Source organism: Ambystoma mexicanum, chromosome 5q, assembly GCF_040938575.1.
Source record: "Ambystoma mexicanum isolate Mex_15411 chromosome 5q, UKY_AmexF1_1, whole genome shotgun sequence".
NCBI classification, from domain to species: Eukaryota; Metazoa; Chordata; class Amphibia; order Caudata; family Ambystomatidae; genus Ambystoma; species Ambystoma mexicanum.
In genome coordinates, this window is record NC_090933.1 from 413,427,747 (window position 1) to 413,446,730 (window position 18,984).

The following is an 18,984-nucleotide window of genomic DNA, read 5'->3' on the forward strand; positions in this document are numbered from 1 at the left end:
CTCCTGCCCACTCCTTCCCTCCTACTCTCTAGCCACCCTCCTTGGGCCCCCTCCCCTCACCCTTGTGTGAGGCTAAAAACATAGGTGTCATCTTTGACTCATCTCTTCCTTCTCACCTCACATCGCTGACCTTGCCAGTAAGGCCCACTTTCAGCTTCTGCTCCTCAGAGTCATTCTCCCTTTCCTCACCTTCCCCAGAAACTCAATGTCTCTAGAGCTCTGGTTCTCTCCAGGCTGGATTACTGCAACAGCCTCTTCCTTAACCTTCCTCTTTCTTCCCTCTGCCCTCTTCAACTAATCCAGAATAGAACTGCAAGACTTATCCTTGGCCTTGAGCCCAGGGACCGCATCTCTCCAGCCCTAAAATCTCTCCACTGCTCCCAGTGGTTGCAAAGATCAAATTCAAGACCCTCTGCAGCACCCACAAGGCATTCTGGGGCCTGGGACTTCCCTACATCCTTAAATACCTCCCTGCTAGAGTCCTTCGGTCCTCTAGCTCCAACTCTCGGCTGATCAGACGTTTCCCCAAGCTGAGAGTGGGGGGTAGATCTCTCTCTTCGGCAGGAGCCTCCCCCCGGAACAATCTCCCTTCCTCTCTACGACTTGAGCCGGATCTCCTTAATTTCCAGACACTTCTCAAGACCTTTTTTTTCCTCCTCTATCCCTCTCCCCCTCGCTTGCTAGCCCCCACCTCCCGCTGTGACTGGTTGCTTGTGACCCTTATGATACTTACTGGGGCTAGGCCTTCCTTGGACCAGTCATCCCCCACATCCCTTTACCAGCACTTGCCTTCGGCTCCCTTACCTGACTAGCCTACTGAGTCTGGTCCATCTGCGTCCCGCACCATTCACCCCCACCACTGGTTCCCCTGGCACTTGCTCTCTTAGGCTCCCCCTAGCACTTGCGCATCCCCTGGGGCCCCGTCCCTCCTGCACTTCTCCCTCCCCCTCTCCCTATCCCTATCCAATCCCTTTGCCCTGACCTGCCCCTTCCGCCTGCACTTCATGTTACTGCACTTGCACGATCAGAATGTCACAAGGCCCAATAGGACCGTTATTTTTGTTTTCTCCTCTGTCCACCCCCTCCTTTTGTCTTGTGGCGCCTGTAAACGCTTCTTGCTGGAAAGGCGCCAAACAAATATTAAATAAATAAATAAAACGCATGTCAACGTTCCCTCACCTCTGTCAGGGTCCCAGACCCTATCTTCTGGGTTTTGCTCACAGTTCCAGTTTCTCCACCAGCTTCTTGTGGCTCCTGCACCTCCCTGAAAACCGTTGTACCTTTTTTTCTGGTCTGCACTGGTTTTAGGTCTTCGTGGTACTTCTGTGGCGGCTCCGCAGTCCTAATCGTCTTCTGTGGAACATGACGTTTCTCTCTTGTGTTTTCCAGTCCGCTGCAATGCCCGTAGCTGCTTCTTCCAGGTTTGTTGAGCGGTCCTTCTGCTCCGGACCCGGCCCGCTTCTGCTTGCTGCTGGCTAGGCATCACGGTCTGCCTTCTTTTTCTTGCAGGTCCCCGCTTGCTCTCACAGCTCCTCCAGGGAGGGTTCAACGCCATTCCCAGTCCTTCTATTGTTATACTCAGTTGTACTTCAGATTGTCCACATTGACTAGACCTCGCTGTTTGAACCTGTGCAGTATTCTGCATTACATCGGGCCTCTTCTTCGTCTCAGATGTCAAGTTACACTGCTCAGATGGGCAGTCCCTATTCTTCCTAGTCTCAGTGTATGGTAAGGTGTTGGTATATTCTACCTTACAATAATACATAGAGGTGGGAGGGACTGGGATGCCCTGAATAGGGTAAGCAAGTGGGTAAGCTGTATTTATATACAGCATTCTTGTGTAATGGCGTGTCTTGTCCCATAACGGACTTCCCCTACCATGTTATGATATGATATGATATTTTATTTATATCGCGCTCATACACAAGTGTTTCAGAGCACGACCAAGCAAAGGGAGGAGAACAAGAGAGAACAAAAACAACGATCTTACTAGGCCCAGTGACATTAAGAACGCGCAAGTGCATGAAAAAGGAAAAAGGGGGAAAGTGCGTGGAAGGGGGAGAAGTGGAAAGTGCGGAACAGAGCAGAGCAGAAAATACAAAAATGCAAAAAATAAATAAATAAAGGCAGTGAAAAGTGGTAGTGCAGCCAGCCGTGGCAAGTGCATAATTAGTCAGATAGGGTATATCTGATAAGTGCAGAAGAAGAATGGGGGACTGTATGGGTACAGATATAGATCCCAGTGCAGGGGGTGGCCCGGAGGCAGTGCAGGATGAGCAGGTACCTGGGCCCGAAGGACAGAGGGTGGCCAGGTGAGCGGTGACGAGAGAGAAAAACAGATCAGCAGGGGAGAAGAGGGGCAAAGGCAGACGGAGGGGATAGTTGAATGTATTTTGGACCCCGGCCCCAGAAGGCCTTGTGGACAATGCAGAGGGTTTTAAATGTAATCCTTGCAAAAGGGAGTAATGCAAATTGGGCGATAGTTTGTCGGACAAGAGGGATCAGCTGTGGGTTTCTTGAGGAGAGGATGCAAAAAGGAGAGCTTCAGACTGGAGGGGAAAGAATGGTTACAGAAATTGGCAAGGGCCAGAGCGAGGGTATCGATGTGGTCCTTAATGGTTTTAGAGAAACAGGGATGGACCTGTTTTGATGAGGCTTTCATAGAGCTGACTTGTCTAGCAACCTCATCTGGGGAGAAAAGAGGAAAGGAGGAGTAAGAGGGAGGGGGAGGTGGCTGAAGGAGGGTCAGCAAGCCGGGTCAAAAAGGGGAGAGGAGAGGGGCGGAGGAGAGGGTGGACAAGATGTCCTGGGTTTTGGAATTGAAGTAAAAGGCAAGGACATTGCAAAGAGCCTGGGAGGCAAGAGGAGTGGTGGAGACTGCAGCAGGGTTGGCTAGCTCCTTGTAGATTTTAAAGAGTTCGGCCGAGTTGTTGGATGCCGCAGAGACGTGGGCTTGAATGAGGCCTCTCTTCTTGGAGCGGACAGCAAGACGGTATTGCCTTTGAAGCCGGCGACAGGCTAGTTTGTCAGAGGATGAGCAGGAAGCCCTCCATTTCCTCTCTGCCACCTTACACTTGCGTTTAAGTGTAGCTAGGTCAGAGTCATACCAGGAATTACACTTGGCTTTGGACTCTCCCACGGTGTACAACCCCCAGGGGGACTATTGGACTGTGGCTGCACCGCCCTGGTCCCATGGGATGGGTCTCCCCCTAAGGGAGACGGGATGACATCCAAGGATTCGTCATAGTTTACAGAATATTAACGTATCACAAGTCATTTCTCTATGTAGTATAGTTAGGCTTCATGTGTCTTTTATAAAATCTTACTGTTAAACTATGTGTTAGGTAGTGTTGCTGACCGACACCACACATCACTCAAGAAGTAAAGGTTCATACATAGGGGCTCATTATAGATTTCTGTGTAATTAGGAGGTGGGGACCGGTAACATTTACACTCTTTTGTGTAAACAGGTCCCTGTGCCGAAATGTCCTCATTTGCACAGCGGAGTGTAAAATGGGAGTGTAAAAAGGCAGTGTACACGCTTATACGCCGCTCCCTTTTGCACTCCGCCATGCAAATAAAGTAAATGCTGCCTGCAATGTACACCTGGCAAGAAGCACATGTACACGTGGAAGGCAGCACTTACAATGGATTCTTATGGCTTTTGCCTGTTTTTACTGGTGCAAAAAGCTGGCAGACTCCATAGGAATCCCCAGCATTTGAACCAGCATGAAAATGCATACTGGCACAAATGATTTAGTATTTGTATGGCGGAAAGGAAGGGGGCAGCAGAATCATAAATTACGATCTGCCCTTTCTCTGCATCATACAAATGAATGAAAATGGCTGTAACGTAAACAAAATTCGTAAAAGCCTTACACAAGGCTTTTATGCATTTTGCTTACGTTACGCTCAGCTCAACATGAGCTCCTTAGTGTATTTAGAAGTAGGACCTGGTTGGGGTAAATGCCTATAGAGCATAGGTGCCCAGTCTCAGGCCAGAACATCAGGAGAGCTGCAGGTTGTGGACTACAATAGAACAGGGATTCTCTCCTTAGCAGTGTCAGGTTGGGTCAAATAACAGTGTCCAGTGTTTTCTTCTCCTAGGGATACCAGTCTCCCTCAGGTTCTCTAAATACAACAGGCGGAGGGATCTGGGTTGGGAAGGACACCTGCCTAGACTACGGGTTTATTTACAAAGGTGCAGGGATTCCCTCCTTGGAAATGTATGCTAATTAACAGTGTGGGAATGCTGCAAATAAAAAATGATCATGAATGTTCTTCTCATGGGAAGGAACAAGTTACTTACCTGTAACTGTTGTTCTCCAGCATGGGTCTGGCATGGATTCACATGCTCATGAATATTCCCCGTCGTCAGGCTGGGAATCCTCGGTAAAGAAAAAAATCAGTATCAGTTTCGTTTCTGATCTGTCTTTCTTAGTAGTAACCAATCACTGATCTCTGGGTCATACTGCCCCCGGCCAATGACTGCCCTCTCCCTAAGCCCCGCCTCTGGCAGCCATCCTCAGATTTGGTAGCACGCCAAGTGGCAGTATGACCAAGTGAAGAGCCGCAGAGGGGTAGGCGGGAGGGTTCGCATGTGAATCCATGCCAGACCCATGCTGGAGAACAACAGTTACAGGTAAGTAACTTGTTCCTTCTCCAGCATGGGGTCTGGCATGGATTCACATGCTCATGAATAAAAGAATACATAGCAGTATACACATGCACAACCACGGGAGGTGGCAACAGGCTCAACATTAAGCAATACAACAACTCAACATTAAGCATCTCTTACCTCCTCACCAGGCTCACCTTAAGCGAACAGGTTGCGCAGCACTGCTTGGCCGACCCTGGACTCCTCCCTGGAGTCCCAATCGACGCAGTAGAATCTTGTGAAGGTGTGCGTCGACCTCCACGTAGCAGCCCTGCAGATGTCCAGCAGGGGCACACCAGACAGGAACGCCATGGTAGCAGCGATCGCTCTGGTCGAATGGGCTCTCGGACGGCCGGGCAGCGGTCGGCTTGCCAACCGGTGACAATGCATGTTGCAGTCGGAGAGCCATCTGGAAATGTAAGTCTTCGATAGAGCCTTCCCTTGATTCACAGACCGAAAGCTCACAAACAGTTGTGATGTCTTCCGAAAACTCTTTGTGCGTTCCACGTACAACTTCAGCGCTCTAGCTACATCCAGCGAGTGCATAGTCCTCTCGGCCGGCGTCGAAGGCGACGGGAAGAAAACTGGTAACACCAAGGGCTCGTTGAGGTGGAAGTCCGACGGCACCTTGGGCATGAAGGAGGGGTGCGTCCTTATCACCACCCTCATGTCATGAAAAGTCAAGTATGGAGGCTTGCAATATAGGGCCTGAATCTCTCCCACTCGTCGTGCAGAGGTGATGGCCACGAGGAACGCTGTCTTCCATGACAGGAATTTCAAAGGCGCCGAATGCATAGGCTCAAATGGGGGTCCCATGAGCCTGGTCAGCACCACATTAAGCTCCCACTCCGTGGCAGGAGCCTTCACCGGCGGGAATGATCGGAATAGTCCCTTCATAAATTCCTTCACCAGGTGATGAGACCACAAGGACGCCCGTCCCGTAGTCCTGGTATATCGGCAGATGGCAGCCAGATGTATTTTTATGGAGGCGTGAGCCAGACCAGCTTTGGTTAGCGACAGTAGGTACGGCAGCACTTGAGGGGCCGTAATCTGCAGAGGGTTAATCTTCTGTGCACGGCACCAGACAGAGAACTTCTTCCATTTATGACCGTAACACTTGAGAGTTGAGGACGCCCTGGCCTTTGCAAGAACCTCTCTGCAATCAGCCGGGATATCGTACCCTCCAAACTCTAGTGCTGCAGGAGCCAGGCCTGCAAGTTCAGAGACTGTGGGTTGGATGGAGAATGGCGCCTCCTTCTCTGGAGAGGAGATCCGCGTCCGCCGGCAGCCTGACTGGCGGGGACGTTGACAAGTCCAGAAGGTCCGGGAACCAGATCTGCCGCGGCCACGCCGGTGCGACGAGGATCATCCTGCACCTGGACTTCTTGAGCTGGTTGATGAGGCGGAGCAGCAACGGCAACTGAGGGAACGCGTACAGAAACAGGCCGTCCCAAGGGAACGAGAAAGCATCGCCCATGCTACTCGGCTGTGGGAACCTGCTGGCGAACCTCTGGCACTTGGAGTTCGTCGCCGTCGCGAACAGGTCGATCTGGGGTTTGCCCCATCGTTGGAAGAGTCGATCCACTTGATCCTGGCGCAGTTCCCACTCGTGGCACGAGCGCAGCTCCCTGCTGAGTGAGTCGGCGATGGTGTTTTTTTATTCCTGCCAGGTGGAAGGGAACCAGAAACATCCCCTGGGCGACGGCCCAGTGCCACAGATCCTGGGCCTCATTGGATAGGGCTGGGGATCTGGTGCCCCCCTGCTTCCGTATGTAGAACATCGTGGTGGTGTTGTCTGTGAAGATCCTCACCACTTTGTCCTTGAGGGATGGGAGGAACGACTTGAGCGCCCAGAACACTGCTCGGAGCTCCAAGATGTTGATGTGAAGAGACCTCTCCTCCGGGAGCCAAAGGCCTCTTGTGTGGAGATCTCCGGTGTGGGCCCCCCAACCCTCCAGAGAGGCGTCCGTAGTCACTGTCTCTTGAAACGCCGGGGTTTGAAAGTCCGTGCCCGTCGTGAGATGAGCCCGGGTGCCCCACCATAGGATCGCCTGACGGAACTCCTCGTCGAGGAGGATCCTGTCCTCGAAGCAACCCCTCGCCTGAAACCAGCGGGCGTCGAGGAACTCCTGTAGCGGACGCATCCGAAGTCTGTCGTCCAGGTAGGGGTAGACGTGGATCCCCTGCAGGCGCAGCCGCGCCGCCACTGGTGCCAGGCACTTGGTGAAAACCCTGGGTGCCGACTTTAATCCGAACGGTAGGGCTCTGAATTGGTAGTGGCGTCCCTGAACCACGAACCTGAGGAACTTCCTGTGCCTTTTTAGAATGGGGATGTGGAAGTAAGCATCCTCCAGGTCCAACGACGATAGGAAGTAGCCTTCCTCCAGCTGTCCCAGCACGTGCTGGAGGGTGACCATCCTTAATTTCTGCGCCTTGATGTATTTGTTTAACCGACGCAGGTCCAGGATGGGGCGCCAACTGGCCGGTCTTCTTTCTGACGAGAAAGTACCTTGAGTACACTCCGGAGCCCCGGAGCTTCCTGGGGACGAGCTCGATGGCACCTTTTTTGAGCATCGCCTTTACTTCCAACAGCAGTTGAGGTACGTGATTCTCCTTCCTGGCCACGGGAGGAATGCGAGGGCACTTCTTTTGGAATTCCAGCGAGTGCCCGTTGGCCAGGCTGTCCAGCACCCAACGGTCGGTGGAGATGGACTCCCACACGCTGACGAACTTCGTCAGCCGGCCTCCCACCGGGGTGCTTCGGTGGGGGCCCGACGACACGGCCGAGTCAGTCTTGTTTGGAGGAGGCCTTGCCGCCTTGGCCTCCTTGACGACTACGGCGGGATCCCCATTGCTTGCCGCGACCTCTGTAGGCCTCCTGGGAAGAGGAGCGGGCCGCCTGGCGGTAAGCGGAGGAGCCACCACTGGATCCTTTGGAGGCACCCTGTCTGCCTCCGGGGCTCCGAAAGGGCCGACGCTGCTGAAGCACCCCAAGGGCCCGGGCCGTCTCCGAATCGGTCTTGATGGCCTGTAGAGACTCATCCACCGCCTTACCAAAGAGGTTGTTGCCGTCGAACGGCATGTCCAACACCCTGGTCTGGACGTCCTGGCGAAAGTCTGTCGCCTTAAGCCATCCCCGTCGTCGGAGGCAAACTCCGTTGCCTAGTTGGCGAAATCCGGTATCGGCGATGTCCGTCGCCACCGTTATGGCGTCATCCGACGCCACCTCGCCCTCCTGCAGAATTTCTAGGGCCTCCGCCCTTTTGTCATCAGGCAGGAAGTCTAGCAAGGGAGCTATTTTGAACCAGAGCTCCCTGTCGTAGCGGGCCACGATTGCTAAGGCTAAGGCATTGGCCGCTTTAATCGTCGTCGTCGTCCCACAGAGTCCAACTTCTTGCCCTCGCTGTCCGGCGGGGAAGTGGAAGTTGAAGCCGCCGTGCCCGCTGCCCTCTTCTTAGCCGCTGCCGAGACGATACTTCTTTTCGTACCTGTCCCTCTTGGTGGGTGTCGTGGCAGGGTTCTTGAGGACCGCAAGCCCCTCGTCCCAGATTTCGTCGAGTAAAGGCACCGCGAGGGCCGTCTTCCTCTTAGCCTCTCGTCATTGGTACAGAAACCCCTCCTTTTTCTGTTCTTCAGGGCAGAGCTGGAAGAGCTCGGATGCCCTGGTTATCATGGCTTGGAAAGAGCCAACCTCGTCGGCTGGGGACGCCCACGGGGGGGTGACGACGGGATGTCTGCTGTGTCATCGCCGCCGTCATTGTCCGTTCCCGTCGCCGTATCCTCTCCCGGCGAGGGGGATGAGGGGTCCACCGGTCTCGCAGACACGAAGGGCGGAGCGGAGTGGACTCTCCTCCGCTTGTTCGGAGGGCTTCCCGACGGGCCTGGTTCTGGCTCCTCCGTCGGGGTGCGTGGTAATCTCGTCCTTATCTCGGTATATAAGGATTGGATTGCCAACAAAATGGCCGCCGAGCTATCCTGGGGCTCGGGCAACGGCTGCGACAGACGGGATGGCTGCTCCATTGGGCCCTGTTCGTCGTCGCTATCTTCGATCACGTCAGCAGGGACCATCCCCTGGGATCGAACCTTCTCGAACCTCTCGTTGAGGTTTCTGAACCTCTCGTTGAGGCCTATGGACCTTTCGTTGAGGCCCTGATCGGTCTCCACCAGTTCCTCCTCAGAGGCTGATTCTGGGTCTGTAATGGCCACCGGCCCCCCCCCCTTTTTCGGCCGGGGGCTTCACAGGGGTCTTAGCGATGGGCTGGAAAGAGGATTCCCTCCGAGGCGGCAGGGATACTCTGGGCCCAGAGGCCGTTTCCATTGGCATAGTCTCAGCCGGCTCCGCCAGGGTCGCAGCAACCACTTCGGTAGAGGCCTTAGCCGGGTGGATCAAAGCCCTCACCACCTTAGGTGCGTCCTGGGCCTTCGCCTTGGGGGGAGGATCAGCGCCTCGCTCCCCCTTCGAGATCGACCTGGTCCGCTACAGCGGCCTACCCGGGTTCTCGGACTTCCTCTTCCCCGAACCAGAGCGCTGGCTCGTGGTCGAACGTGCCGGGGAAGTAGCGCCCCGCTTGGCAACCGAAGAGCCCGACCTTTCGGCGCTCCCGCAGCCCGCGGACTCACGGTGCTTGGCCTTCTGTTGGGCCCCCGTCACCGGGGTGCCCTCAAAGGACTAAGAAGCCCGCTCAGACTTCTTCGCCTTCTCACTTGCTGTGCCTTTCTCCAGCCAGGTGGCGAGGTGGGAACAACGATCTTGTTTGGTCCGTTCCGAAAGGTTCTTGCAGAACGCACAGTCCTTCCCCACGTGCGTCTTGTCCCCATGGAGGCAGTAGAGGCATTGCGAATGCTCGTCCTCCTTGAAAACGTTATATAATCCGCATCCAGGGCAGTTCCTGAACAGCTTGGATCCGGGCATCGAGCTCCCCTTGTCCTGGGCCATGTCCGTTGAGGTAGGCCGCAGATCTTCCGGAATCCTCCAAGAAGTGTAAACTCGACGAAAACTTCACCCTCGAGGGGCGTAGAAGAATTCCGAAACGGGTCCCCGTTATCGGAAGTAGAAGCGGTGGAGCTTGAGGCTCGATTAAATCGAAAAAATGAGAAATCTCCTGAAAAAGCATGAAAACGCAGCAAAAAACTCAAGAGCTAAACACGAGGACTCCCAACATTTGAGCATGCGGTAAAAATCTGAGGATGGCTGCCGGAGGCGGGGCTTAGGGAGAGGGCAGTCATTGGCTGCGGGCAGTATGACCCAGAGATCAGTGATTGGTTACTACTAAGAAAGACAGATCAGAAACGAAACTGATACTGATTTTTTTCTTTACCGAGGATTCCCAGCCTGACGACATGGAATATTCATGAGCATGTGAATCCATGCCAGACCCCATGCTGGAGAATAATGGTCTTCCCAGCTTCTCTAAATACAAGAGTATCAGGGATCTAATAGTCATCCACTTTTTGACTCAAACGTACAGTCACAAGGATATAGTAAACAGCTTCTAAGCAACATGTCCCCTTTGTATGGATTTGGCGTCCAGCACTCAATTTATGACCAACACAAGGAGGATAGTTCCTGGTTCACATTTTCATAATCTGGCGTTATAGTGCCACAGTTCACCTTTGAGGGAGTGTGAGGAACCTGAGGGCATCCTCCCATCTACTCCCCTTGCGTCTTCCTCTCAGGTGGCCAGGGAAAGGCCACCGCTTTTGGATCTCTGCCCTGGGGTTGGATATGTGAGGGAGGACCACCAGGGTAGAGGGACCTTGGGGAGTGGGGAAGAGGATGTCTTTAGGTGAGACATGGTATCCCCCTTTCCCTTGTCAGAATGCACCGTACCCTCAACCCGTCCCCTCTTTCACATACACCCACTGTCCCACATTCATATTCCTTTAAGACTGGGACGAGGAAGAGGTGACTGGAAGTAATGCACACTTCCCTTTGTGCACACCACTTCGGTACGGAGACAAGGAAGAGGACTGTGGCACACCACTATAATGGTCAGGCATGTCTCAGTAATAACACTAACTATGGTCAGGCAAAGGACTTGCACCTGCAGCCAATTGAGAGGCTACATGTACATAAAAGGAGAGGCAGGCGAGAGGAGAGGAGGAACCCACTTGGAGAGTAGGACGCAGCAACCCGATGTGGAGCAGGCTGGAGAGGAGCTGTTAAAAAGACCGCTGAGTGCTGCAGAAGAGCAAGAAAGACACAGAGGCCAGAAGGGGCCACAAGAGGTTTGAAATCCCTGCAGATCCCTGTGCCGTGTGTCCACAGCCAGAGTTGTGGGATATAGAAGACTCCAAGAAGCCACAGACCGCAGCAGCAAGTTTCGGAAGAGGTGAGCGCAGCTCGCTAGAGCTCCCGACAAGTGAAAGGGGAGTGAGAGAAAGCCGGATAAGAAACCAAAGGCACCCGGGGTGCGGCCGCAGACCTGTGAGTTACAGAGAGAGAACACTCATGCTGGGGGGCTCCAGGGGATGGATTTGGGCACAGGAAGATTCTGATCGAATGAAAACATGCAGTGAATGGGTCTGGAGACTGAATGGAAGAATATTGAATACCGAACAAGCTGCAAAGTACTTTATGAGTTATGAGTTAAGGAAAAGATATGCAAAGTATATGAAAATACTGCACAAGTGAAAAGAAAGTAATGTGCATTAATAATCACAGTGAAAACAAGTGGTTAGCATTGATGGACACTGTGAAAGTATGAGCAAAGTGAAAACCAGCAATGAGAGCTTATGAACCAAGTGAAAAGCAGATGAGCAGCACTATGGGATAGTGTGAAAACAATTTGGTGACAAAAAAGAAACACCACAAAGTGAGTTGTGTGAAAGTCACGTTGTGGCAGAGTCAAGAGACGGCCAAGGAGAGACAGAATGGAAAGTGGACTAATGACAGGTTCAGAGAGAAGGCCTGTGTTGGCAAGGAAGTGCAATGAAAACAAGTGAACATAACTAAGTGTCAAGGGTTATCGGTTGAGTGACCTGTATTGGGTGGACAGTGTGGTCCGACAACTGCGCCTAAACCGAGTAACCCCTACTTGGAGAGAACCAAGCAAAGTCAACATACTGAAGCTGTTTTTTCTAACAAGTGTTAAAGTGGTTAAAGAAAGGAGCAAGCTATGTGAACTGTCGAAAAGCCTGAAAGGTTACAAAGTTGATTTAGAATACTTATAGAAAATTTAGAGAATTGAATTGACTGTGACTTTGAAGCTTGAACTGACTTCTTGGGGATGGGAACCCAGAGGCTTTGTGAACTGTGTTGAACTTGGGGAAGGGAACCTCTTCATAACAGTATACAACATGACTTCGGCATCCCTCGGGAGGAGTTTAGCCCCCACAGATTTACAGTAGTTCCTTTAGCGTTGTTTAACCAATCTGGCTGCGCTAAAACTACTTTCACTCCCCCCTTCAGATTTATGTATCCTCTTCAGAGTACTTCATTTCCCGTTTTTTTCTAGCCAGATCATCGTCAAAGCAGTGTACATGGGTGCTCCCAAATTTCTCACAGTTGACTTTGATAGAGGGAACCTAAACGACAATTGCAGCCAGAGAGAAATCTAAGTGGGATACATTAAAAACCTTTAGTTTCCATTCAAAAGTGGATTGACTCATCACCTGTCCAAGGATCAGATTCCATTTAGAGATATTTGAGTCTTTCCAGCGCACCCGATTACCCGCTGGGTTGAATTTTAGATTGGTAGGGCCACCTCTAAGAGTATCACAGATAGACACTCTGAATACAGCTCTTAGAACTGAATGCTCAATCCAAGAGTTCTTTAAAGGCAAAAATTCAGTACACCGCTGAAACAAAGTGTGGTCAACCAACACATAGTCCAAGGTAGACTAAGAGTTTCTCCTAAACCAAGTCACTTGGCCGGGGATATCCCCTTTCACCTGTCCATTTAGGACCTGCAGACCCAAGGAGAGAGCCACAAACCACCTTTTCCCATTAACTAATAACGGCTGAGATATATTCTCATCCATGACATAGTCCCATGGATCCTCTTCTACTTCGTGGTCACTACAGTTAGAATTTAAATCCCCAGCCAAAATTGTGTACCCTTGTTCCTACTCTGCCAATTCAAAATGGTTTGAGCCACGATTTCTAGAAATAGATCCAAATTACAAACCTGCTTGTTTTAATAGACATTAATCAGGAGTAGCTTTAACTCCCCACCAAAACCCTTTAACTCAACCGCTAAAATGCCACAAGGAAGGTTGGGCACCATTGCAGCAGACAGTTTCTGCCCAGAATGAACATCAGTGATTAGGCCACCAGCTGGGCGACCACATCTACTTGGTTTGGCTGCCTGGTAGATGGTTGTGTATCCGTCCAACACAGGTTTTTCCAGGAGCCATGTTTCTTGCAAAAGAATGCAATTAGATTGCCTCAACAGGATGATGACATCAGGGTTACTAAAAATATGGCAGTTCCCTCTCGAGTTCCGGGATTATACATTTAAATCGAAGGATCCCTGGGTACATTGTAAATCTATTCTCCGATCTAAATTCGACCAAGGCCTTCCTGAGGTTACTAAGAAGTATAAACGGCAGGCCCTGCGGGCGGGCATGGTACAAGATCGAATCAGGCACTACTCGACTTCCATAGTGTCGAAGTAACTCCTGCCCAATCCACTATCCTTGGATTGTTAGTGTTATTCTGTTCTGACCCCATGCCGGTAGTACATACTCTGATTATTAAAGCTCCAGCCGACTCATCTCCCCACCTCTCCATGTCTCTATCCTCACATGGTGCAATTAAAAAGCCCAGCTTTTCCAATTTCAAACGTTCTAGCAGAACCATTTCCCTTACCAGCAGTGATATAAAATGTAAAATACATTTATTGGTATGACTTCGGTCTGGAAATGCAACTCTTTCCAAATCAGCCGATGCCAATGCTGCTAGGGATGGAATCTCAGGAGAATACTACAAGGACATTGCTGCGATTTAAGCAAATCTGGGCATATTCTACATGCAGACTTTCTCTTTCCAAGGATAGTTTGTATGTCCCTCCTCTGTGATCCAGTTCTGTTGTTTTCCGCAGCAGGAACGGCTAACTACAAGTCAATGCTCCTTGCGCCCTTCAACACGCTAAGTGGTTTGTTAACCGGCTTTTTCATATGAATATTTTCCCAGTAGTGTGCCTCCCTATTCATAAATTGGGCTGGACCCTTCAGATGAAATTTCAAGTTGTCAAACCTTGTATTACAATCATATTCCACATCCTCATATACATTCTCTGGCTTAGTTCTCCAGTCGCCCCTCCTACAGCGCAACATCAGTTTGTTTAACAGTTTACTCATATTTCTCTCAGGGTATACTTCTGCCTCGTCCAATTTTAGTCCATTAGGACCACTCAACTGGCAAACGGACTCATTGATCACTGTTACATTCTGTGCCAGTTGGGGGCCCGAATAGACTTGGTCCCCGCCACTCATTTCATACTGATCTTTTGGCCGAGGATCAAGTCTACCCAGGTTGCCGGGAGCCTCCCAAGTGGTCTGCGTGGCTAAAGTTGATGACCCCAAGTGGACCTAAGGGGAGGCACTATCACCCCCGCCAGTTTGTGGTACATGTCTTTTTTTTAAAAAACAAATCTCTTTATTGGTTTTACAACATGTTAAACATTCCCCTCCACCCCTCCCCACCCCTTCTTCCTGCCCTTCCCCCTCTCCGCTCCCCCCTTCTGCGGGCTGCTATGTCTCTTTCCTCTTCCGAGGAACTCTTGATTGAGTTCACTCAGTGAAGGTCCAAGAGTCGTAAGTGTTGTGGACACCATTGTGCCCTAAAGTCATCTTTCAAGATTGCAAGGGTTCTCCCCAGTCTGTGGCAAATTTTAGCAAATTATTGTTCATTGCATACGTGGCCCACTTAAGTGCCACCAATTCCCAGACTTTGCGCAGCCACTCCTGTACCGTGGGGATGACTGTTCCCTTCCATTTCTGTGCAATAAGGGTCATTGCTGCTAGCGTTAGGACCACCCTTGCTTTCTCCCGGCCCTGGATTTCTCCTTCCTCCCCCTCCTCTCTTAACCCCAGTAGTACTCGTTCCAGGGGTCTATCATCCCCTGTCCCAAATGCTTAGAATGAGCCTGTTGTACCTCCCTCCAGAAGGCATCAGGGTATATGCTATGCAGGCATGCAGGGGTGTAGTGCCACCCATAGAGGATCTTGTACCATGTTTCCTGTAGTTGGGATGCCCTTGCCAATTTAGGTATCTCTCTCCACAATTTCCCCAATCCTCCCTAGTAATTTCCTGCCCCAGCATCTGTTCCCATTGGGTCATATGCGGCCATTCAGCTCTGGGAGTGGCATTGTCAAGTATTCTATATACATTTTAATATCAAGCCTTGTGACCCGTCGTGTGCAAACAGAAACGTCTCGAATGGTGTGACCTGCCTGGTGGCTGCCTCCTTGACCACTGGATTCATTAGCCAGTGCCTTAGTTGTGCATATCTAAGTCTCTACCCCTCCTCCACTCCGAATGCTTGATTGCACCCTATAAACGAGCAAATGCTCTGGCTCTGAAACATATCCCGAGTCGTCCTACATCTCTGCTCCTGCCACTGCTTAAATGCCCCTTGTTCCTTCCCTGGAGTGAAGTCCCCATTGTTAAAAAATGGGGGTGAACGGGTATGGGAAGGTCGTGATTCCATGCTTCCCACTAGAATGTCCCAGGTGTCATCTACTAGTTTAGTGACGGCACTCGGGTACAAGTGTTTCGGCCTGTGTTGTCTAGATAGCCATAGCACCTCTCTCAAGTCGTGTTGCGCTACTGCTTGATGCATCAAGACCCATTGCTTCCCCGCTGCCTCGAGAACCATTCCCTTATCACCCGCAGTTGTGCTGCCTCAGAATATTGTTGGAAATTGGGGAGAGCCATCCCACCTTCCCTCTTTGGGGTCATCAGGAGCTGCCGGTTTATTTTTGACCTCTTTCCCTTCCATGTAAACTCACCTGCCATTTTCCTCAATTCCCCAAAGAGACTAGCGGGCACCGCCAATGGGATTGCGTGGAATAAATAGAGGAGGCGGGGCAGTGTGACCATTTTGACCGCAGTCATCCTTCCCACCCAGGAGATTCTGAGGTTCCTCCATTTTTGGAAGTCCTTCCTTATTGCTTTCAGTATGGGCAGGTAATTGGCTGCTTACCATCCTGGCAGGGCCGGTGTAATTATTACCCCAAGATATTAGATCCCCCTGGGCTCCACACAAAGGGCGTTGATGACTTTAGTTCTGCTGTTTCCCCCTTCCCCACCGTAAGATTCAGTAATTCTGATTTATTGAGATTAATCTGAATTATTGAGATTAACCTCGCTGAATCACTCCAGCAGTTCCCTACATGCTTGTATCGATTCTCTGGGTCTGGTCAATGAAAGCAGCATGTCGTCAGCGAAGGCTGCTACTTTGTGTTGCTTACCCCCAAAGGGTATTCCCTGTAGGGTTTTGGGAAGAGCGTAGAGCCTCGTAGTACCTAGCCAGACATTCTTGTATGTCTTGCATAAGTGTACAGCGGTTCCCCCTATTGTCCTTTACGGCTGTAATTGCGTTCTTGCCCCCTACTCCCCTCAGTAATCGCACCAGGAGAGCGTCCGCTTCATTGGCTTTCGCCTAATATCTTTGTCTGACCATTAGTAGTGCCACCTCTCCCTTTTTTGTTCTGAGGACTCCCAGTTGTCGTACCGCCCGCCTGAAGGCTTTGAATATGTTTCTCATAGGAGCTTCCCCTGCCCTTTTCCTGGCCTCCTCCACCTCTTCTTCTAGTTAGACCTCTAAAGCCTTCATTTGCTTCGCCCTTTGTGCTCATGCCTCTATGAATTCCCCCCTCATCGTAGCCTTGAATGCGTCCCATCTGATGCTCTCACCCGTGTTAGCGCTTTTGTTAATCTCGCAGAACACCTTGATCTTTCCCACCAGTTCCTCCCATATCACTGGATCCCTCAGCAACTCCCCTGGCATTCTCCACCCCCGTCTCCCCGCTAAGCATTTCTGCAGGCCCATGTTCATAGTTACTATCTTATGGTCCGCTATGTCGAGGGGACCCACCTCCACTTCTTCCACCCTGCCCAATAGGGTAGCTGACACCCATGTGTAGTCAATTCTTTTTTTGATAAATCTTTTTTTATTGGTTTATTGAACAAAGAACAAGAGAAAAAAGAGACGGTAGCACATTCAACGTGAGTACACAAAAGACATTAGGAGATCCAACATTGAGGTCATAGTAGATAGCAGTGCATAACATAACTCTAGTCTTCTGTGTGGTACCGCAGGGAGGGTGGGGGTCGAGAATCTGCACCGCCCGCCCAGTGGCCACGTGAGGCGTCGCCGCTGGCCCTTGTTATGGCCTTAACTTTTATGTTCCCCATTTTCCCCATATTTTCTGAAATTTACGGGGGGAACCCCTTGCATTGTAAATTCGCCTCTCCAGGGAGGCGCATCTGTCCATTTCATTGGACCATCTGTCAATGGTTATCCTGTCCCCCGAGCCCCATGTGGCTGCCGTGAGTCTCTTTCCCGCACCAAGTGCCACTCCTAGAAATATTCTTTCGTGTTTATTGAGGTCCGTTTCGCCTCCTATACATACCTAGCAGGATAAGTTTAGGGTCTCTCGGGATTGTGGTGCCCAGTATTCCGGAGAGGCGGAGTAAACACGTGGTCCAGAACTCCTGTAGCACCCCGCATTCCCACAACATGTGGTAGAAGGTACCCTCTGTTCTTTTGCATCGGGTACATTCTGCGTTGTCGTCCCTCCCCCAAGTGGCCATTTGCGTTCTGGAATAGTAAGACCTGTGTAGGATTCGGAGCTGAATCAGCCGGAGTTTGGCGTCGATCCCAATTTCCCGTGGGGACATCAGGGCTTCCACCCACTCTTCTGTCTCCAGTCGCCCTAGGTCCTGTTCCCATTTATCCCGGAGGTTGACGAGCTCCCCGGATCCAAAGGAGTTAATTGCCTGATAGAGGGTAGAGGTTACCTTGTGTGGGATACTTTGTGGGAGTATGTTTGTTTCCAAGGGAGAGCAGGCAGGTATATCGGCCAGGTTCGGGAATTGGGTATTTATGGCGTGCGTAAGTTGGAGGTATCTAAAGCGGTCCATGGGTAACAGCCCGTGTCTCGTCTGTAGGGTTTCAAAGTCGATCAGTCGCCCCTCCTGGACAATATCCGCCAGTGTGGAAATTCCTTTCCTCTCCCAGGATTCAAAATGGCCCATTTTTTGTATTTCGGGGAGATGTGCATTACGCCAGAGGGGTTGGATCAGGGTTGGTCTGTCTTCCCAGCCTAAGTATCTATGTATCTCCCTCCAGACTCGCTTTATGTGACGGGACCCGGTCGGTGCCTCTTTTAGGTTCCTAGGGCTATCGTATAGGATATGCAGAGGGGAGGGAGGGCCGGTGTCTCGTGTCTCTAATCGGATGTGTGGTAGCAGCGGGTCTCCGTGTAGCCATTCATTCGCCACCCCCGCTTGTGCCGCCCAGTAGTATGTGCGGATGTTGGGCAGTCCTATACCCCCTTCCCACACAGAGCGTTTTTAGGGCAATGCGTGGCTGTTTCCCTCCCCAGAGAAGTGTGCGGAGGGTCCGGTTGATATCTGCGAATATTGTGGCCGGGATGGGGAGCGGAGCGTTTTGGAGGATGTACAGAAATCTCGGGAGTGCCAGCATCTTGAAAAGTGCTGCCCTCCCGAGTAATGAAAGTGGGAGGGAGTGCCAGTGGGCGACATCGTTCTCTAGTTTTTCCATTATCGGGTGCAGGTTCAGTTTGGGGAAGTCCTCCTGTGTCCTACTAATTCTTATGCCTAGGTAGGTGAAGCCCAGAATGGAAACGGAGTAAGGACAGGGATCTGGGATCGCGTCCTCTCCTCCCTGTACCGGGAAGTAGATTGTTTTCTGTGTGTTGACCCGGAGCCCCATGAAGTGCTGGTATTCCTCCAGGGTTCTGGTCACTATCGGCCAGGAGATTATTGGGTTACTCAAATATATCAAAAGGTCATCCGCATATAGCGAGACCCGTTCCTCCCCGCCCCGTGGCCAGGCGAACCCTGTCCAATGTGTATCGTTTCTCAGCCGGATTGCCAAAGGCTCAATGGCGAGGATAAACAGCAGGGGGGAGAAGGGGCATCCCTGCCTGGTCCCCCTACTCAGCGGGAATGTGGCGGATGATTTCCCATTGACTCTTACAGAGGCCTCGGGAAGGGAGTAAAGGAGCTTAACCCAGGACATAAAGTATTGTCCAAAGCCCATGCGTTCCATTATGGCCCATAGGGCTTCCCATCCTACCGTGTCGAAAGCCTTCTCAAAGTCCACCGCCAGGAGGGCCAGTGGGGACGGGAT

The 18,984-nt window shown here is 51.4% G+C and overlaps 1 protein-coding gene across 3 annotated transcripts in view; it reads right to left on the bottom strand.

Moving 5' to 3' along the window:
- Window positions 1-18,984, bottom strand: part of TMEM241 (transmembrane protein 241) — a 1,254,706-nt gene that overhangs the window by 390,046 nt on the left and 845,676 nt on the right. The window lies entirely within an intron of this gene.